We start from the raw sequence: 23,955 nt of genomic DNA on the forward strand, positions 1-23,955 counted from the left end.
GAACCCAACGGTAGTTATTGGCATACTTTTCTGGTACTGTTCAACGGAGTCAACCGTTTTACTGTTCCTAGGTATGAATATTGGGTCAGGCTTAAATCGTCAGGTACCATTTTGATATTTTTCAAAGTATAGGTATGAAAATTAATAGTCTGAAAAAGTTTAGACACTGTTTAGAAGATTTTCCCTTGAGAATACCTGAAGTTCCAGATTTACCCCTCAAAATTTAACGCCCTTGACGACTTTACTGTTGCTAGGTACAGAAATTAGGTCGGGGCCAAAACTTCAGGTACCATTATGACATTTTTCAAAGTATAGGTATGAAAATTAATAGTCTGGAAAAGTTCAGACACTGTTTGGACGAATTTCCCAAAATTCAATAGAAAATCTCTTTTCCTATTTTTTTTTGACAGGAGTGAGAGTGAAAACTTTACTGTCAAGTAATTGACTATACGTCTTCGGAATTTAGATCAGTATTTTGGGGTACTTGCGATGCCTGATTAAATCAGTGATGGTTTGAGTTGTAGTAGGTTTAGATGGCCAGAATTGATTGGTTACCTCAAATGTTCACTTTACCAAGTATATATAGGTGAGTTTGAATGCATATCTCGATACTCGAGTACTGCACGTAGTGGTGTGCATAGTGCGCAAGTCATGCCTTAGTGGATCCACTAAACCGGCCAAGAAATTATGAAAGGAGGTGGTCTGGAGTTCTGAAATGAGGGTCACGCAAGTACGAAATTCATCAAGGCATGGTACATCAAGACCTTGACAAGAAATTATGCGTAGGAGGACAAGGTGGTAGTGACGAACCTCATACTAAATATTCAGAATTGTCAAAGTTGCATGTGAAGGCTGACGGTAAAGTTTGAAAAGTTTTTTCTTACCCCACTCTGAGCTCATGTGGAAAGAAAACAGAGGGCATTGTGGGGATGAAAATTTTTTAACTTAGGTTTTAGTCACGGAATGGTCTGATAGAGAGAGAGGCCAACTTGTTTGAGATAAATTCGTCGAGGTAAAATTCCATCCAAATAAGGTGCAATGAAATCCTCTCAAAGCAGATGTGCAATTCTCTTAAGACAGATTTAAGTGAGATGAAATCCACACAAAACATAACCATTTATTATCACTAAAGATTATTATTGTCCAAAAATCATTAATTTTGTCAAGCGTATATAGCTAGCTAGTAACACCGTTACTTCCTCGTTTTGGTCGAAAGTAACACCTTTACTTCGCACGATACATTTGATTTCTTGTGGTACGTACAATAATGACAGTGCTAGCTAAAATATTATTGCGAATGATGAACCAACAAATATTTCAGAAATAAATCAACAAAAATAAACACAACAGCAGAGATATTTCACTTCATTTGCAAATGAAGATCAACAAGTTTTGTTACACGATGTTTAAAAGTTTTATTCTTTGACAAACACAACATGCAGCAGAGGTATTTCACTTCATTTGCAAGTATATGTAATTTAGGCGGAAGTTGAAGATGATGGAGCTTCTAAACGAATATAGTCATACATGATTCCCACGAAAGGGCTGGTGCTCATTGCTTGAGTTAGATACACTGTATTGTCACCTTTCACAAGCAATGTGCTGGATACGTCTATGCTATACAGCCGGTAGAGACCATGAATTCCATGTCTGCAAATTGTGTTATCGTGTCCAATCACACCGGTCGTAAACAGAGGAGGGTCTGCTTTGGAATCATTTATGCGAATCTTCATTTGAAAAAAAAACGGAAACTTAGATCAGAGCTTTAGCATGTGTATATCTCCACCGCACTTCATGTTGTTAGCTAATGTACGTAAGTGGATCTAAAAATATGGTCGCTCTAGCGTTACTGACCTGTAATTCTGCAATATTTGCAGTAGCGAGGGCCAATCGAAGTTTGTAGATTTTGGTCTGACTGACATTGTCAAGCTGAAACTTGATTTTCCATGTAGTCCCTTGATACGTGCCATCATCTTTCTTCCTAGTACCCAACAATAACTTGAAGGTAAGGCTATGAGTTTTTTAATATCTTATCAATGGGATTACCAAATTCTATTTACACATTAACTTTGAGAATATATAAAGAACTTGACCTGGTAACTTGAGCAAAGAACCAATCTTTAGTATAGTCACTAGTTCCAATAGTATAAACTAAATCCTCATTAGGATATAACTCGGCATATCTTTCCCATAACCCCCACTGCCTAAACCTTCAAGTGTAACAAAATATGTCAGGACACAAAACTTCAGACATATAGAAAAAACTCAAAAAGTTGATGGAAGTTAGATTGGTGTGACTAGATTAAAGTTTCATGGACTGCTCAAATATAACAAAGTTCGAGCTTCACCTGTCAGGATGGTTTACATAAAGTTTATTGATATACTTTGGATTAGGATCGGGAACATAGAATCCAGCAGCAGAGCGATCCGGGTAACCAATTTCCCACAATGTTGGTCCATCCCTTGGAGGCTCATATACAAGATCACCAAGGTCAATATTACAACCTGCCCAATTCATATATACATATGGATGATATCGATCAGTTGTAATTTAGTTCTACGTATAAATTCATCAGAGTTCAGAAAAAGAAAGGTAAAAGAACAAGAGAAGTAGACCTGGAGTGATGTTAATGGTTAAACCATAGCGGTAGTCTCCGATAAACCCAGGAATCCACGCGTAGAGATTGTAGTCCCCCTCACGTATATTTTTGATAGAGTAGTAGCCATTCTCGTCTGCCCTTGTCCAGAACTGGTAACCCTGCTAGCAAGTATTTTAATCAAGCTAGCATAGAAAACTAATCTAGAATAGTGTTGGAGTCGGCCCATAACCGACCTTATTTGGGCCGAACCGCTGCCAAACTCCAAAACCGAACCGGTCAAAGAGCAAACCGATATTTCGGTATTCGGTCGCTTTAATTCGGTATTAGGCAATTACCTTTTTTTTTTCAGGGCCCATTTCAGTTTTGTGTGAGGAATTAAAACATTAAACTCTTGAAGCACAGTTTTACAGCATTTTCTGAGTTTTGAACTTTTAATTGACATCTCCGGCTCATTTGGCATGAAATGAATCAACATACCACAAACCACAGTACTCCACCGTCAATATTACATCCTATTGAAGTCACAACTCCATTCAAATTTGGCAAATTCTGTTAGGAGTTGAGACTTGATGAGGTATTTCTAGAAGGGTAATTAGTCTGCGTGTCTAATTAAATAGAATAAAGAAGGTACAAAGAAAGCAATAACTTTAAACAGTTTTTTTTTGGATAAAATTCTCCTTTCCAAACTCTACACCATGGAGCAACCCCAAAATTAATGTACAATAAAGAACAAATAAGGGAGACCTTAGAGCATCTCCAACAGTAATACTTATATTCATAGCTAAAAATAGCTAAAAGTGAAATATAACTAGTTAGCTATTGAATTATGCTCCAGCAGAATACATAAATTCTAAATTAAATTTAGGTTTTAGTTAAATTTTCTCTCATCCTAGCTAAATATAGCTAGAAAATTTAGCAAAAGCTAAATTTAACTTTTGTTTAGGTATTCTGCTGGAGTAGAATTTTAGCCTAAAATTAGCTAAATATTAAATTTATTTTGAAATAAGTAGTCTGTTGGAGATGCCCTTAGTCACACAAACTGGTCCAACAACTCGTGCAACGAGTATATCAAGGCTCTTTTATTTGGTGTACCCTAGATATGTCTCATTTCTCTTGGTCACATTTACAACATTTATAGAAAAAATGAAATGTACCTGAGTAATTTCCAATTAACATTAACTTTGTGATTAAATCATGCATGTATAGTGCATGGCTAAGGATGGATAGACTATTTGCATATGATACCAACTTATATACTAACCTCAACCCGTAGAAAGATTCAGATAACGTGAGATATTGGAAAAGATTAATCTTATATTATTTGATAAGATAGAATAATGTGTTATTAACAGGGGCAAGAATAATTTAAAAGATGCTCTACCCTAGCCGCCGCTTGCTAGGTTTCCAATGGCGCTCCCTTGCGTCAATCCAAATCGGTGATCTTTCTTTGCCTCGAGAGGAGAAGAATGATAACCGCCCTAAGAGTGTCGAGAATACGCCTCTGCCGGCCGAACTCGTGCTCCAATCTTCAAAGGAAGGCGCTGTTGTGCGTCCAACAACAAGTGACGAGCGATGTAGATGGGGGACTACGAAATACTCTTCTCATGTGAACGTCGGGGGCCGGCGTTGGCAGTCGTGGGTGATGGAGATGAGATCCTCTGTCAATCGACCACGCAGAGGACGTCTGAAGAATCGGGATGATTGGCTTGCACAGCTAGAAGGGATCTGCTCTGGCCGGTTGTGGGATGCGGTAGAGGATCGCTTCCGCCCCCAAAACAAGGTGGTGGCGATCTGGTATTCCAGCAATGCAACAATTCGACTTCGAATTGCAGAAGCTGTGAAATCGCACGTTGGTCTTGCCATTGAGTTGCGTCCAGATGCAGCGAGAAGACCATGGCGGGTTGTGGCGATGCTGGGTGTTGGTACTGCTGCTGATCGAAAGGTGGTAGCACGGTTGGAGGCTGCGGTGCCCAGCATGCACTGGGCGGCGGCGATGTTGACCGCGGATGCAGAAGAGGGTAGGCCAACAGTGGGTTGGGTGCCCAGATCGGTTTTGTGGCCCAAGTCACGGTGGTGGCCCATTGCAATTTGGATATTCAAGGTAATGCCTGGCATGACTTGGGTGTCCAGAGAGAAGTGGAAGCCCAACTCTGTTTGGGTACTAAATAGGTGTTGGGTGGCCAAAACAGATCGGGGTCTCTTATGGATTGTGCCTCTTTCGTGGGACAAACTCTTGGATTCAAATTCTATGGGGTTTCGTATTTGGGATCCAGGAGGATGGACCCAACCAAACCTCCTAGCCAGGGTGTGGAAGACAAGGAGAAAAGTTAGTTTTTTGTTGAACTATGCCTATTTACTGTGTCCTAGTTTTGTCATAGTTATAGGTTTGCTTTTAATCAGTGAGCACTGGTTGTCTAATGAGTGGTGCTAGCATACCACGTCCTAAACTTGCCCTTGAGATTGGCAAGAGAAGGTATGTATCTGTGCCATTCTGGCTTGAGATGAATGAATGATTACTTGGTTCAAAAAAAAAAACAGGGGCAAGAATAATATACTTATTACCAAACAAAAAAATTGATTTGCTTAATGCAACGTCCATTCTTATACATTTTCTATTTGATTTTCCTTATATGTGATTTAGTCTCATTAAACAAGTTCTTTTATATTTTAGCTAGTGAATACTTAATGAAAATTATTTTTTGATAAGTACATAATTATGAGGTGTAATTAACATTTCTATCTCATCATCTTGTATCAATTTATTTTTCAGTTTTCTTCTTCATCATATGTTTTAGTATTATATATTAAATATATAATTATGACCATGTTAATTAGCTAATTAGTTTAATTCCTCAGGGAGTCTGGCCCCCTGCAGACCAAATAGTGGTTCCGCCACTGGTTATTAAGCTAAATTATACTATTTGGTGTATACTAACCTCAAGTCCTCAACCGTAGGATCGAAGACAGATATTGGAAGAGATTAATTTTATATTCTTTGATAAGATAGAATAATGTGTTATTGAGATAAATGATGCTATTTGGATTACTAATCAGGGTGGAAAAATAGAGGGTAATTATATATCTCGATCTTTCATATACATGTCATGTAATCTTATGAAAAGTAACTAATGAGGGAGATAATTAATTTAAGCCAATACTGAAGTATAAGATTAATCAGGCATAATTAATGTGCCCCTTTAATTATGTTATCTAAAGTATCATTTAAGAAAGATTGTTTGAAAGTACATTCACCTTGCAATCTCTTTGCCATGATCCAACATCTCCAGGGGGTGCCAACCCAACATAAGCACCATGGCCGAGTATGTGATTGTCGCTAACAAAGCTAAACAACCATTACTTTTTACGTAAGACTTTCAACTAACTTGATTAGAAATCTAAATATATAAACTACGTGGTTCTATCTGTTCAACTTTGTTAATAAGCTAATTTAACAACATATTAGTGCTTAATTAGATTAAATATAACGGCCATCATGATTAACAGGAAAAAGAAACAAAAAGAATGACGGAGTTGATTAATTAGTACCTATCTCGAACACGTATTCTACCACTAACATTACCCCGTTGCTTTGACGTTGGAAAATCATTGGAAGCTGGAAACTCATAAGGCCAGCTCTGTACTTCTGTCATCATCTGAAATGTTGAAAACGCGCACGTAAGTAACCTTAAGAATGAAATTATAGAATAAGAGAAAAGTACCATAATTTGGAAACTTGTTGATTCTCTGTTTTCAAATATATCCTCCTAATAATAATTGAGACAAACTTATATATGAAATAAAAACCTGTTAATTTCTTTGCATCTTCCCAAAGTGGTGATGAATCTATTGCATCAGATGCAGAATTAAGATAGATAAAAACAGGGCCGAAAACTTTTTTCCATGGCTCATTTGGTTTAAGCTTCAGCACAAGGTCCTCTCCTGAATAGTGAGCACTCAGAAACATCTGAATTATATATAGTAACATTAATATTCAAGGCCGTCTTGATCAATTCACTATTCTGGAATAAGATACAAAAAACTCATATCTACTGGGAAATGCTTTTGATGAAAACCTCTTGATGAGAAACACAAATAATTCGATAAAAGTTCTAGTACTTCTCAAATCTCAAACCTTGGATCACTTCTCGATCAAACATTTCTAAAGGAAGCATGCAATTGATAGGTAGGTGCTTGTTTAAGCAGTATTATATATAGAGAGCTTCATTACCCTAAATATATGCTAAATGTATAAAGTTCATTCAGCTTACTGCAAGACAATAAGGACCGACGTGGGAGGTGAGGTTTTGTTTAAGAGGCCCGCCAGATCGGAACTCATCACTGGGCGTTATCTGCCAAAACCCTACATGAGGGTCCATGCATATCCAACCGTGAACCCACAAATTTTGGTTCTCGCATGAGTATTGGTACTTGTCATCCACCTGAAAAAAAATTATTTCAACCTTATTTTATTGGTAAGCTAAACACGAAACAAAGCGGGTGGCACGATTAAATAGTAATGTGCGAGGAAATGCTTATTTGTTTCTCATTTCTTGCACCTGAAAGTTTGGACTTATGGGACATTAATTTCGTTTAATATATTTCAGATATTTAGGTCACCAGATATAGGTAAATCCAAACACGACTTGTTTATAAGCCGGTGAAAATCTGAACATGAATTGCTAACCCTAGGTGTATATATAGGGGCATTTCCTTTAATTTAACTGCCATTAACAACGGCTTAGAATTAATTTTGAAAATTATTCAACGCCATAGGGTAGACGTAATTGACTTTTGTGATGCAATGATACTGAGAGTTTCTCTTAAATATAATAATATAGCGGATAACATGGGGGTAGTTTGTGTGTGTGTGTGTGTTATAATAGATATATATCCTAATGTCGGTGTAGATATTACCTCTCCCTTATATTGTGGCTCTATAGGATTGACAAGAAGGAGTGCTTCTGGGAATTCTGAGTTTAGGATTTGGCTTCTCTCTGGTGATCGGTCATCAGGAAGGGGCATGTTTCTTTGCCTGTTATCAGCTATCACCATATACTGAAACCTGTACGTCCAATCATATATGACAGCAGTAAACAATGATCATATATATAAAGGAGTTAACATGGCTAAGTACTCACTTCTCTTTACTGAGCTTGAACACAATCCTAGTCTGGGGAAGGTTGAAAGGAGGCCATTCTTTCAAGTGCTCGTAGATGGCGTACGAGTAGAAGCCTGATGAATTACGTGTTAAGTATAACACAATTGAGAGACTTAATTGTCTTGTTTCATTTACCTCAAAACAGAGGATTATATAGGAAGATTACAGAATAAACTGTTGCTAATATATATAGGAATTGCTAACTCCACTAATGATAATGCTAACTCCATGATGATAGTGCTAACTACACTAATGATAATGCTAACTACACTATAGTCCACTCATGACAGACTTTGTTCTTCATGTTGATATTAGCTCACTTAACACTCCCCCTCAAGTTGGGGAATAGATGTCTCGCATTCCCAACTTGTCTAGTGAGCTGTGGAACACTTTTCCAGAAACAGCTTTGGTAAGAATATCTGCAAGTTGATCTTCAGTAGGTACATGTGGCATGTTGATGATTCCTGACTCCAACTTCTCCTTAATGAAATGTCGATCAACTTCAACATGTTTTGTTCTATCATGTTGAACTGGATTGTGTGCTATATCAATGGCTGCTTTATTGTCACAGTACAAATTCATAGCATACTTGGGTTTGAATCCCAAGTCTTTCATTAAATTACGAAGCCATAACATTTCGCATACTCCATGAGCCATTCCTCTATACTCTGCTTCTGCACTAGATCTAGCAACCACTTTTTGCTTCTTGCTTCTCCATGTGACCAGGTTACCTCCCACAAAAGTAAAATAACCTGAAGTAGATCTTCTATCAGTGATAGAACCAGCCCAATCTGCATCTGTGTATCCAGCTATGTCTGTATGGTTGTTCTTGGAGAACATGATCCCTTTACCGGGATTTGTCTTCAAATACCTCAGAATTCTATGTACTGCTTCCATGTGATCTTCACTTGGTGCATGCATGAATTGACTTACAACACTTACAGCATATGCAATATCAGGTCGGGTGTGTGAGAGATAAATGAGCTTGCCTACTAACCTTTGATATCTCTCTTTGTTAGTAGGCACTTGGTCTGGATATTCTGCTAATTTGTGATTTTGCTCCATCGGTGTATCTGCTGGTCTACATGCTAGTAAACCGGTCTCAATGAGTAAGTCAACCACATACTTCCTTTGAGATAGGGTAATGCCTTCGTTTGATCTAGCCACCTCAATTCCCAAGAAGTATTTCAGTCCTCCAAGATCTTTCATCTCAAAAACAGATGATAGATGTGCTTCCAGTTTCTTGACTTCTTCTGGGTCATTTCCTGTCACAATCATATCATCAACATAAATGATAAGTGCAGTAAGTTTATCTTTCCTGTGCTTCAGAAACAGTGTATGGTCAGAGTTGCTTTGTTTGTAACCAAACTGTTTCATAGATTGGCTGAATCTTCCAAACCATGCCCTGGGGGACTGTTTTAGTCCATAAAGGGACTTTTTCAACTTGCACACCATTCCTGCTTGTGAAGGTAGAGAATAGCCAGGAGGTAGATCCATGTAGACTTCTTCCTTCAAGTCTCCATGTAGGAAGGCATTCTTTACATCAAACTGCTTCAGAGGCCAGTCTAGGTTAGCCGCTAATGACAGTAGTACTCGAATGGTATTCATCTTGGCCACTGGTGCAAAAGTTTCTTGATAGTCAATACCATATGTCTGAGTATACCCTTTTGCAACCAACCTGGCTTTGTATCTATCCAGTGTACCATCAGCTGCGTACTTCAATGTATAGATCCATCTGCACCCTACTGTTCTTTTCCCTGCGGGTTTTGGCACTAGTTCCCATGTGTGATTTTTTTGCAAGGCTTCCATTTCATCTTCCATAGCTTTAGTCCACTTAGGATCTGCTAGAGCATCCTGCACTTTATTTGGAATGACAATAGCAGATAAATGAAATACAAAAGACGCATATGACTTGGATAACCTATGGGATGACATGTAATTGCTTATGGGATATTTGGCCTTGGCTTTAGGATCTGGTTCATATTGAGCCTTTGGTTGACCTCTATTTTTTCGAAATGGCAATTGATACATGCTGGTGGTGTTACTTGGTCCTATTTCAGGGGAATGTTCAACATTTGTATTATCATGGGATTGAAAGGCAGGGTCAGTAATTACCTCTGGATCATCCTGAAGGGGCATTGGAGTTGATGTAGTAGTAGAAGGGGGGAGGGTGTCGTCTGTATCACCTTCTGATACTGGTGAGTGATTGTTACTCTCAGTTATCGCAAAATCTGGTGAATCTGCGCCTGCAGTTGGTAATTTGTCACTATGTACTTGATTGTCTATTATCTCGAAAGGACAAGATATATCCGAAGGCTGCTCTTCTATATCACGATTCTCCCCCTGAAGAGGAGTCTTCGGGGCAAAATAGAGATCATGTTCACAAAACGTGACATCCATAGTAACATATGTCCGTTTAGTGATGGGATTAAAGCACCGATATCCCTTTTGAGTAGAAGCATAACCAATGAAGACACACTTTTCAGCACAAGCCTCCAACTTAGTTCTCTGGTTTCGATGGATATGTACATAAGCGACACAACCAAAAATCTTTGGATCAAGGGCATGGGTAGGTGGTAAAGGTAAGTGTTTGGACAAGGCTTGGATAGGTGTTTTTGGTGGTGGACTATTTTCCCCAAGAGAGGTTTAGAGAGCTTGTGTGGGAAGTCGGTTTATGAGGTAGGCAGTAGTAAGGATGGCATCACCCCATAAATACTCTGGCATATGAGCTCCAAGCAACATAGATCGGGCAACTTCAAGAATGTGGCGGTTCTTGCGTTCCGCCACACCATTCTGCTGAGGTGTATAAGGACAGGTGGTCTGGTGTATGATTCCATGAGTGTTGAGATATTGGCGGAAGGTATGTGTGACATATTCTCCACCATTATCTGAGCGTAAAACTTTAATGGGAGTTTGAAACTGGGTATGGATCATGGCATGAAAGGACTGAAACACAGAGAACACATCACTCTTATGTCTCATCAAATAGATCCAGCTCATTCGGGTGCAATCATCAACGAAGAGAATAAACCATTTCATACCAGAAGGGGTTGCTGGGCCTGGCCCCCAAACATCAGAGTGAACTAAATCAAAAGGTGCAATGCTTTTAGTAGAACTCAAAGGATAGTTCACACGGTGACTCTTGCCCAAAATACAAGTATCACATTTAAAGTCTGATGCTTTATGATGCTTAAACAATGAAGGTAGTAGAGTTTGAAGATAACCAAAGGATGGATGTCCCAATCTTTTATGCCATAACCAGATCTCTGCTTCAGTAGACGAATGCTTCTGAACTTGATTCACCTCACTTACACGACGATTACCAGCAGATGTCATTTCCATGTAGTACAATCCCCCCTTCTCAATACCACGCCCAATGATTTCCCCTGTTAGGATGTCTTGAAATATACAACACCATGGGTAAAGAATCACACAACAATAGAACTGTTTAGTTATCTGTTTGACAGATAAAAGGTTATGTGATAATGATGGCACATGTAAAACAGTATCAAGTGTAATAGAATCTGTCAAAATGACAGATCCAGCACTAGTAATAGGATAGGAAACACCATTTGCATTGGTTACGCCAGATCGTTGAACGGGGGTCAAATTTTGAAGGTTCCTAGAGTCATTAGTCATATGGTCTGTTGCGCCTGAATCAATTATCCACATATCTTTCCAATTAAAGTCAGAAACACTAGACAGAGAGGAACTCAGTGTACCTGAATTAGTCATGAAAGTGAAGGCAGGGTCACTAGTGTAATCACCTTCAGTAGGTTCTTCCGGAGCTGGTGAGGCAATTGGAAGGGTCGCCTTAGGTTTACCTTTGGGCCGATATCCTTTTTCCTCTTTCGCTTGGATTTCCTTACGACGGGCAACATGCTTATCCCACCATTCTGGATAACCTTTCAATGGAAAACAATTATCCACAGTATGCTTCAAAGACTTACAATGAGTGCATTTCATAGGTCCTGGAGGTGGTGCTTTCCAAGAGGAGGCAGATGGTGAAGACTGGGAATTACGAATATGTGGTGGCCGGTATTGAGTATGCATGGCAGATCTAAGTAAAGAGAAGAGAAATCTGATTCTTGGGTGTTGCCTATCGAGCAACCTTTCGGTAACTCCTTTTAATGAAGCCAGGTAGTAGAGGAACGATTTTGGCGGAGCTCAGCTCACTTGTTTAGCAGGGGACGAGACCCTTTGCTAGCACTTCTCGTATCCAATCAACCTAGACACCCCATTAATTGGATGGACCTATGTGGTTGAACGAGTAAGCTCGACGGTACAAGAATAAAATTTCTAATCCAATTTACCTTTTTTTTTTTTTTTTTTTTTTTTTTTTTGAATAGGTCTGGTGAAGTGGGCCGGCCCAAATCAGCAACAAATTGACAAATAAGGCTTTGGAACGTCTCACCGAGTGATAGTGAGCAAATGAAATTAAAAAAAAAAAAATGATGGAGTAGAGGAAGAAAAAGAAAAGGCTAAAAAGCTTTCTTTATTAAAAAAGAAAGTGGATTTGTGGATGGAGAAAGGAAGAATAAAGTAAAGAAGACAGGAGAAAGGAAAAGTAGAGAAGTTGCCGTGGGGTTGTAGTGGTGGGTGGAATAAAACAAAACAGGAAAGTAGGTGGGTGGAGATATAGAGGCAAGGATGGCCGACAGAGCATCCACTTTTGCTTTCTTCACGTGCACAAATCAAAGTTTTAGGAGTTATTTAAAGAAGAGAGGGCGAGATCGACCTCCTTGGCTGAGAACCATGTCTACACGGCCAAGCTTGCGGAGCAAGCCGAGCGCTACGATGATGGACCTTCTTCTGGGCTCTGAAGCTCCGCCGGAGAATCTTGTCTGACGAGGATTCCGATCTATTAGATGCGGAGCTCGACTGTAGTTTAGTTCCCGGCAACGGAACTAGTTGCAAGCGGTGGATCCGAGCGACAGAGAGACTGCAGTTTACTGGAACCAGTTGCAGGCGGAGAGAGTCGAGGTCAGCGATCGCAGTCCGGGCAAGGTGTCCTGGCGATAGGTCGTACGCCAATTTTTTCAAAGTCAAAATCTCCGAGGTCACCAGCGATAAAGAGATCAGGTAATGTTTGTCAATTCTGGGTATGAGCTTGTGCTCGATCTTGAGCAAAAAACTTGGTTATGGGTTATAGGTAGTGTGAAGAATAGAGTTCTTCTGGACACTGGGTACTGGCACTGGTATGGTTATGTTTTCTGGTTACTGAGTAAGATGAAGAACAGAGTTCTTCTCTTGGTGTTTCTGGCAGCGGAATATGGGTATAGGTAATCTAGATTTCTAGAAATGGGTATAGGTCTCAAGAGCAAAAATGCTCTGATACCATGTTAAGTATAACACAATTGAGAGACTTAATTGTCTTGTTTCATTTACCTCAAAACAGAGGATTATATAGGAAGATTACAGAATAAACTGTTGCTAATATATATAGGAATTGCTAACTCCACTAATGATAATGCTAACTCCATGATGATAGTGCTAACTACACTAATGATAATGCTAACTACACTATAGTCCACTCATGACAGACTTTGTTCTTCATGTTGATATTAGCTCACTTAACATTACGAAGCATTACAAACCTGAAAAACATATCATTTTTTTGTCATATCGTACAGTATGTATATAAAGATTATCTATGGCATCACCTAATCAAACCTTTTGTCTATATTTAGCGGGACATTCTTGTCCTCGTGATTCCACTCTCTGGTGAATGAGATCTCTACTTGTTCTTCACTTTCCACTATAACGGTGAGTTTTGTTCCTATCATTCTGCAATGGATAAACATGGTTAAATCTCACATGCAGAAACTTACGTATCACGAGGTGAGTTTTGTCCCTATATACACAAACACACACACATATGTATACATATACATATATACACATACATATATGTTATGTGTGTGTGTGTGTTAGAGTTTAGCCGTTTAGGTGTAGTAGTCTCGTACGGATCAAAGGTTCCAGTTGTTCCGGTACTTCCCGTTTCACTCCAAACGAGGTCCCAATACCTTCAAAGTTCAAATTGTAGTATCTCGATCATGAAAAGAGGAACGAATTGTAAGTAGTTGCAAGTAGGTGAAGTAGCTATGTACGTACCCTCTATTAGCTTCTTCATCAAGAACTTCAAGTAAATTGTCAATGCCGTTATATTGGATCCCGGTAACAATTCCATCTGGATTTGATAATGTAACTTGGAGTATGCCGTTATCCATAATCACCTGCATGCATTGTGTGTATATAATATATTTGTTATTTGGTACATGTTAGTCTATTAGTATTTTGATTTCTTTTGGTATTTGTAGAAAGTGCCTCAAGTTAATTTGAATCCCCTTCTCACATACTGATTGATCGATAAAAGATGAATGAAAAAATAATGCATAGTGTATGACGAAGGATGCTTTACTAGATAAAATTAACATGATGTTGAGCAATACTAAATTTTGTGTGATGGAAACATATATTAACCTCTGAAAATGCTAACCAAAAACTCAAAAAGAATCCATTAATTAGCTTATATACAAAAGAAAAAAAAAATTCATTAGCTCTACATAGTAATGAAATATTCGAAGAAATTAAAGTTTATTAATATATAAATAATTCAAAGCTGACTAGTTCTTCAGTATATAAAAGAATTTACTTTGCAGTATATAAAAGTTTCCACCAAACTCTTCTTTAAGTGAAAGTGTAGATTCTTCTTTGAAACTTCTGTCACTCAAACTCTAATATGTGACTGATGGATACAAATAAAACTAAATTTACTTCAAAAGTAGCACAAAACATAAAACTCATCATTCTTTCACCTATTAGTATATTTTTCCTTTTTCTAATCATTTAATTATGTAGTGGATAATATGTATAATATTGCTTTCTTTTTGAAAGTTTGATGAATTGACGGAATTATGAAAATTTGATTGAAGTAATATTTAATTTATTTAATTAAATGTGTGAAAAAAGAGAATCGATTATAAAACTTATCGGTTTTAGCAAGTTTTCTATACATGTTTTCTTAACAAACATTTCATACAATTTATAGGCATACAACCATACACTCACGATAAAAAAATAAAATAAAATAAAATAAAAATAAATAAATAAAATGAAAACCTTAGAGCATGACTTACATGATGGTCCTGAATATGCAATTGCACACCCAGGGACGACATTGTGTGAAGACCTCCCTAAGAAAATCTCAATATGGGTTTGTAGGCAGAACTGAATTTTATGAAAGACGTACACGCGCGTTGCTTCTTCATCATTAATCTGTTATATATAATGGTTGGCTTCAACTTAGTAGTTGATCAAAAGATGCGTTCTTTCTTTACTTTTCCCTTGCGTGTGGTTCTTATTTACACATGTATAATATAATGCGTGAAGTTCTTTGTATCCTTCTTCAATTAGTTACTTTTCGATCAAACGACATTGGAATATCTGCTAACATCTTCAAATACATGTGAACGAGGCTGTAATAAACAACCAAAAATGTATGTGATTAATTTGTAGTTTTCTGTCTATATTCTATTATAAGATCTGGATGTTGATGTTGGATTGTTGTTTAGAGGCTAAAGGTCACGGACTCAAGGGAGCTTATCTTCAAGATTAAGTTAGCTTGACTGCATTGGAAGTCATTCCAGTGGAAGTAACATATCGCTAAAGCTCAATTTTCATAAACTCACATGAAAGTAACCCTCCAACGACTACTTGATTAGACTCAACAAATGATGTAAACTTAGGACAATTCAACGTTGGTCGCCCAAGCATATGCATGTGTTCTGGGCGACATCAAAATGTAGTTCCATGTGAGTTTACACCTTCGAAAGCAAATATATATGACGGTAAAACTCAACTGTAAAAGGATGTGATCTTGCAACGTGCGTGTCACATCAAGAATCACATTCACCAACCAATAAAGCACTAATGGTTGCAAATTGCTTACAAGCGTGATGCGTGCACCAGAACACAATATGCAATCCAATGCCAATATTGAAAACTATGTCCAACGGAAACGTGAACTTCCCCTATATGTTTTTTTGAGTAAATTTGATTCTTTACCTTTTGGTGCGGAAAAACTCCTCACTTTTTTTTTTTTTTTTTTTTTTTTGTAATTGGAGTAGGAGCAAAAACTTCACGGTCAAATAATTGACTAGGCGTCTTCAGAACTTAGATCGGTGTTTGTCAAGCCAAGCTTGAGAAGGGAGAACTTGCAAATTAAAGATATTATGATGTCTAAGCCAGTGAAAGTTTACGTTGTAATAGGTGTAGATGAGATTGATTGTTTACCTCAAATGTTCACTTTACCAAGTATTTATAGTTGAGTTTAAACGAATATCTCGATTAGTGCTTACAATGGTGTGCAAAATTCGCAAATCATGCGTTACTAGATCTACTACACCAAAAAATTATGAAAGGAGGTGGTCCAGAGTTCTGAAAGGAGGGTCACGCAAGTATGAAATTAATTCATTGAGGCATGAGATATCAAGACACTGACAAGAAATTATGCATAGGAGGATCACATCAAGGTGGTAACAGTGACGAACCTCAAACGATATATTCAGAACTGACAAAGTTGTGAAAGTCCGACGGCAAAGCTTGAAGAGTTTTTCCTCTCCCACTCTAAGCTCATTTTTTTTTTTTTGAAGAATATCATGTCGATATATATTAATTCTCAGGCCAGAAAGGACCATTACATATCCTCCCTCTACCATCTCTGGGTAGATAAAGAGTTTGTGGAAAACCACAGCGATACATAGATTAGGTCCGATCATTTGACAGTACCCATGCTCACTTATTTAAGCAAGCCTACAGACTATGAAAAGACATAGTAAATAAGCAAGTCTACGGTAAAAACTTATAATTTCCCAAAAACAAAGGAAATAGAGTTCCCTAAATGAAGGGAATTATTGAAAAGACAAACAACAGCCTTAAAGTAAAAGCTCATTAAAAGGGAACATTGTGGGGATATTAAATAATAATAATAATAATAATAATAATAAATAAATAAATAAATAAATAAATAAAATAAAATTTAAAACCATTTTAGTCACAAAATTGCTTGATAGAGAGAGCCAAACATGTTGAGAAAAATTTCTCAAGCTAAAATTCCCTCAGGGAGGATTTAAGTGAGGTGTAATCCCCCTAAGACATATCTAAATAAGGTGAAATCCTCATAAGACAGATCTAAATGAGGTGCAATCCGCTCAAGACAGATCCAAGTGAGGTGATCGAAATCCCCTCAAGACATATCAAAGTGATGTGAAATCTCTTCAAGGCGGATCATAGTGTGGTGAAATCATGTTCTAGTTAAGAGATGAGCTAAAAGAGAGACGGTCCGATCTATTTGTGGAGCTCTGAAAATTGTTAGATCCCCTCAAGAAGAAATCCTCTCGAGGTGAATTTAGATAAGGCGGAACCAGTCAGCTCGACCGAATCCGTAGCGAGCGGGAAGCATTCTCCCATGTTATCTTGAGACTTGAGAGTGACGTAGTAAATCCACGCATGACTTGAGGACTTTGCACACTAGTCGAGATTTCGTTCAAGTTGCTTATAAATACTTGGTAAAGTGAACATTTGAGGCAAGTAATCAATCTCATCTACATCTACGATCTTTGGACATGTCTCGTTCGCCTGATGCACCAGCGGCGCTTCCAGAAGGTGGAGAATCGTCCTGAGAATCAAGATTACCTATGTATCATTGACTTAGGCATTGAATTATCTTTTGCAGGTACCATCTTTTTTAAGGTCAGCTTGTGAAACAGCGATTCAAGTTTTGAATACGCATAGTCAATTTCTTGAGCGTGAAGTTTTCACTCTCACTCCAGTCAGAAATAGATGAAGAGATTTTCTATAAAATTTTTCCGTACGAGAAATATTTTTTTCTTCTTTTCTATACTATCAGATTAGTGGCTACATAGTAAAATGAATGATTAATTTCTTATTTCTTTCTATGAACTAAATCCAATAGTATTGTTGTCATTAGAAGATTGGGGGCCTTCTAACCGAATATAATCATACATGATTCCCTGAAAGGGGCTGATACTCAATTCTCGAGTTAGAAATATGGTATTGTTCCCTTCGACTAGCTGAGCGCTTGGAATGACCACATTGTATAGCCTGTACAGTCCATGAATTCCATGCCTCGCGATCGTGTTGTCGTTCCCAATCTGTCCGGTAGTAAATAGAGGAGGATTCTCTGTATCGGGGTCATTGATCCGAACCTTGAAGAGTTGAAAAAAAAGTTATCATTAGCAAATAATAATATATGTTAATTACATGATCATGCACTAGAATACTAAAGTAAAACAATTTAATATGCTATGTTGACAGATTTTCATTCTCAACCAATTCTCATTTATCAAGCCAGTAGATTGTTATTAGAATAACAACCTTGCATATAAAATGTACACGTCATATTATGTTATCTAGTTAAATAAATCATTTGCTATATTTTGTAAGTGCGCAGTAAAATATTAGATGTACTATTTCTTGGAAAGAGAACATTTTTCGAGTACTGCATCTAAATAGATATTATATATATGGGTAAAGCTATGGTATGTTAACATTTCTCATACATCAACTATTTTTACCACTTTAAGGACTCATGTTACCACTTTGAGGACTAATATTACTATTTTGAGGACTCATATGGTAAATTAAGAAAATTTACCACTTTAAGGACTTATGTTACCACTTTGAGGACTAATATTACTATTTTGAGGACTCATGTGGTAACTGAGAAAATTTACCACTTTAAGGACTCATGTTACCACTTTGAGAACTAATATTACTATTTTGAGGACTCAAATTACCACTTTTAAGGCAATTGTATGCATGTCATACATTAACATTTTGTAGAATTTTCCTATATATATATATATATATATATATATATATATATATGAGATTGAAATTTTCGTGAGTATAATGATTTTAGGGAAAGCTAATAAAAAATTAATCGAGTTCAAGAGTAATACTTGTAATTCAGAAACATGTGCTGTTGCAAGTGATACTCGTAGTTTGTAGGTAGTGTTCTTGTCCACATTGTCTAGGTTAAACCTAATCTGCCATGTTGATCCTTTGTATGTGTTATTACCTGTCTTCCTGCGAACAATAAAACAAGGTTTAATGTTGTTATCTGATGATATATGAATTGGAAACACGTAATATTAAATATTAAATGAAATCCTGCTATTAAACAAGCAGTAGATCGATATTTAATTGATCATTTTTTCTACTATACGCTAGAAGCTGGCATGCATGTGTAGTAGTAGCTAAGTAACGGTGGTTTCATGAATTTTTCCAAAGAAGAAGAACAATTGAAGAGTAACCGAACCTGGTAACCTGAGCAAAGAAGAAATCCTTTCTATAATCGCTAACTCCAATTGTGTATACCAAGTCATTGTCAGGATATAACTCTGCATATCTTTCCCACAATCCATATTGTCTAAACCTGTCGATCATAATAAGCACATAAGTTTCATAACATACCTTTTCCAATCATTAAGAAGATAATTACCAACTAGTGTAACAAACCTGTCAGTGTTGACGTAGAGTTTGTTAATGTACTTTGGATTAGGATCTGGGACGTAAAATTCTGCTGCAGTTCGATCGGGGACGCCTATTTCCCACAGAGTTGGGCCAGTTCGTGGAGGCTCATATACAAGTGTACCCACATCAACATCAACATCTGCAGCGTAATTTACATTAGTATAAGATAAACCAAAATATTATGTATGACAATTTATGTAAAGATCGAAGTAGAATAAGACCTGGAGTTACAACAATTTCAGAAACATCTCGGTAATCACCAATAAAACCAGGAACCCATGCATAAAGATTATAGGTCCCTGGGCGTACGCCATGAATAGAGAAGTAGCCATTATTGTCTGCTTTGGTCCAGAATTGGTAACCCTACGGTTTTATATGAAAATATGTTATGTGAAAATACAAAATTGCTATCTTAACAGACCTTGCATGAGAGATTTAAAATAATGTACCTTGCATTCTAACTGCCACGATCCAACAACTCCTGGAGCTGCCAATCCTACCAAAGTTCCATTTCCCGGTACGTCTTTATCATCCGTAACATACCTATATATGCAAGTGTATATACGTACTTGGTGAAAATTTTTCTGATCAACTTGTGAACATTTCTCGATATATAGGGCAAGCGGAAAGGGAAATTCTACGGTATCTGTATGTATGTGATACACTAATTTACAGATCTGACAACAATTTTGTTGTCATTGTGGTAAATAAAGTTATTTTTTGAGTAATTTTAGTTCTATTACAGGTAATTACTCCACCTACTATATTTTTACAAGTTTATGAACAAATTGTTGTCGATGTAGTAATTTGGTTCAATTATATGTAAATGTGTAAAACAAATGTGATAACTTTGTTGTTAATGTTGTAAATTTGGTTAAACTAAATTGTAATTTTGGTTCAATTAGATGTAAATGAGTGTATGATAAACATCCAAGTACTCTAGACAATCCCAAGTGGAAAAAGCTCTCAAACAAATAAATTTTGCCGGTCGTTTGAGACATTTTATCGAGCAGATTGCACTCATTCTTATAAAACAATATATCAGGCTAGAAGTTCAATTATATATAAGCTAAGAATCAGCAAAGTAAGTACCTTTCGCGGACCAATAGTCTGCCGCTAACTGTTCCTCGTTGCTCAGGCGACAGAAAGTCCTTTGAAGCTGGAAAATCATATGGCCACCTTTCAACTTCATCGTTCATCTGCAAAATGTTATTTTTATAGTAAATTTCCACCCATTTACCCATTGAAGTTGTAATTATATGCATAACTTTAAATATTGAAGCTTTGGACCTGTTGCTTAGCATCCTCCCATAGACACTGGAAAGGGTTAGCTCCATCAACCAAAGAATTAAGATAGAAAAAAACTGGGCCAAACACTTTCTTCCATGGCTCATTGGACCCAAATTGTATTATCAGTTCCTCTCCTGAGTAATGGGTACTATGAAAGATCTGTTGATTATTCCATTGCAATCGAAATTAGCATGGTAGTTGCATATTGTTACTTAGTGATCTTCGATCATATTGTAGTAGAGAAAACGTTATGTGTATAAAGAATCCTAATTACAAGCATCATTTAGATTCAGAACCTAACAACATAACAGATATTCAACAAAAAACAACTTTACTTGTTGAACAATACTTACGGCAAGGGTGATGGGTCCCACATGTGAAGTAAGGCACTGCTTGAAGGGACCTCCAGATTTAAACTCTTCACTGGGAGTAATCTGCCAAAATCCAACCTGTGAGTCATTTGCTATCCATCCATGCACCCGATTATGTATGTTCTCAATCGAATATTGATATTTGTCATCCACCTGAAAAATAGATCAACCAAAAGTAGAAGAAGGAGATTAATGTGATTAGTTAGTCGCAACACTAAACCCTAACTCTGTTGTATCAAAGATGTTATGTTTTATTGCTAGACTATTATCATGTATTTGCCAACATATCAGTTGGCACCATTGAATTATGGGTTATTATGCTCATTTTTTATGGCGTGTCAAATTCTTGGTGCGCAAGAAAATTTTATCGATAATGTGAATATAAAAGTCCAATATAAATACAGTGCAAGGTTTTATTGTTTTATTTTATTTATTTTATAAGTTATATCAGGAAGAAAACAATGCATACCTCTCCTTTGAACTCTGGCTCGACCGGATTGACGAGCAAGACCGCCTCCGGGTAAGCCAGGGCTTGCCCTCTTTTTTCTGACCGATCATCTGGAAGGGGCATGTGTCTTTGCCTGCTGTCTGATATTGCCATGTAATGAAACCTATGCAAACATCAAAACTAATGAAAAAACACACATGATGAACAAATTTTACAATTAAAAACCTCATATTCACTAGTGAACACGTTTACCTACTTAGAAGTATAAGTTTGTAAATCATTTGAGGTTAAATAGCTAACGAGGATAAAATATTGACCAGCGTTCTCGACCTTCCTGGGTTTGTTGGCCAAGACAAACCTAACACAAACTAAATCCTACACTACAGTTAGGTTCTAAATCCTAATGCATTGATTTACTCTTTGTTGAAGCTAAAGCTGGTGCCTCTCTATTGGAGGTTTAATAATATTTCTGGATCTGCTTGCATGAGATATATTTGAAAGGATCATAACCATCACGAGAAAGCGACCGTTTGTTGTCTTTTGGATCAGAAATCACGAGAAAGGTTAGCCGTACATTTTTCTTTTATCTCTTTGTTTATATATGGGGTAAGAATTAAGCTCCCAACTAACCCAGGAAGAAAATGAAAAGTTGAGTAAATAAAAGAAAAAATGGAGGAAGTTGTAAATTACTTGTCTTTTCTGAGCTTAAACACAGTCCTGGTGTTGGTCAAGTTGAAAGCAGGCCATTCCTTCAAGTGTTCATAAATGGCGTAAGTGTAGAAACCCGACGAGTTACGAAGCAACACGAACCTTCAAAATTCACATGTCATTGTGTTATTATCATTTTAATCACCTATTAATCAAAGGAAACTAGTGTAATATAAAAGACCTTTTGTCTATGTTTAAAGGGACAACTTTGCCCTCTAAAGAGGGATCCCACATTCTGGTGAATGAAAGCTCTATCTGATCCTCAGTTTCCACTATAACCGTAAAATTTGTTCCTTCCATCCTGCACATAGATGTAGCAAGCTTATTATGTTAACTTAAACAGAAAACTTGCATTATTTTATTAGAGGGTCTTAGTAGAACACTATAGTTGAGCAAAATGCATGTTCAACTATCTAGCAAGAGAACATTTCTTGTCATAATCGATGATTGTAGTAATCTTATTGACCAAATTAAATAGACAATCACTCTATGTAATGTAGTACCTATCAAATGCGCCTTTCTTTCTCGTAATTCCTGGTGCAGACCAAACCATATCCCAGTACCTACATCGTTATATTATGAGTTGATAAGCATGCATGCATATATTGACTAAAACATTAGTTAGATACATCTTTCTGTACGTTTTGGTTGAAATAAAAGTAATCGTAATTATTTTCTCATCATGACTAGCCACTTAGGGAAGGAATTATTTATATGGATTCCAAATAAAGCGAGTCGTACGTGAATTGATACATACAGCATTGAATACTGAACATGCCTTATCTAACCGGGGTTATATTGAGATTCCTTGTATGTCATAATCAATTAATATAATCCTTAATTTGAAAATAATCAATTAATATAATCCTTAATTTGAAAATTATGTTGTATCATGACATGAAATAGTAGCAAGCAAGAGGCCGGTACCCTCTATTGGTTTCATCTTCAAGAACTTCAAGCAGATTGTCGATGCCTTTATATTGTATTCCAGTAACCATCCCCTGTGGTTTTGAAAGATTGACTTGGAGAATGCCATTATCCATGACCACCTGCGCATATAAAGTAAAATCGGTCAGAAACTGATTCCTTACCTCAATGTTTAAATCAAAATGGTAAGAACACTATTATACAGAGACCACTTATTTCTACCATGCACCGGCTTTGTTCATCTATTCCAACAGTACGTAAAACACTGGTGCATGGTTGAGTTTCGGACTAAACTTACATATTGATTGAAGATATGCAGTTGCAGGCCTGTTGTATTTTCTGAAGCAGTGGCTTGGATGAATATATCCTCATCCAGAAATGTCTGGCTGGAGAAGAGGAGGAGAATCATGGTACCCAACTTTGCCGAAATCCATGTTATTGTGGAAAGCGAAAAAATGGTGCGGATTTGTCCTTTGCCTAATCCAACAGGAAAGGTCGACATGTGAACTTTTTGGCCAAGCTTCCGTGAACAACAAACAAAAGGCTAGGCTTATGATGATATGTAGATATTCTCTACGTTGCTTTCACTTTCTTCTGATTGATTGCTTTACTTTGTCGCTACCACTGTACATTTGTGTTTGGTGAACCAGATGTGGGTGAAGCATGATTCCTTTGTTGAGAAACAGATGAAAATATTTATATGAGTTGGGAGGGGAGACTTAGCTAGGTAGCTGTTTAATTACTACCGAATTACAATTAGGAAGTGATCTCATGCATGATCTTAACGGTCTGCTTATTGATTTGGTGAACTGTCAAGATTCAGTCATAAATATAATTGGGTCAGATTATTAAGAAATTTCAATGTCATTACATTTATGGAAAATGTAATATGTG

General features: G+C 37.1%; 1 pseudogene; it reads right to left on the reverse strand.

Moving 5' to 3' along the window:
• Positions 1 to 1,265: 1,265 nt before the first annotated feature.
• LOC133746075 (uncharacterized) lies at positions 1,266 to 23,568 on the reverse strand (annotated as a pseudogene).
• Between the last annotated feature and the right edge of the window lie 387 nt (positions 23,569 to 23,955).

The sequence above is a fragment of the Rosa rugosa genome, chromosome 4, assembly GCF_958449725.1.
Source record: "Rosa rugosa chromosome 4, drRosRugo1.1, whole genome shotgun sequence".
Taxonomy (NCBI): Eukaryota; Viridiplantae; Streptophyta; class Magnoliopsida; order Rosales; family Rosaceae; genus Rosa; species Rosa rugosa.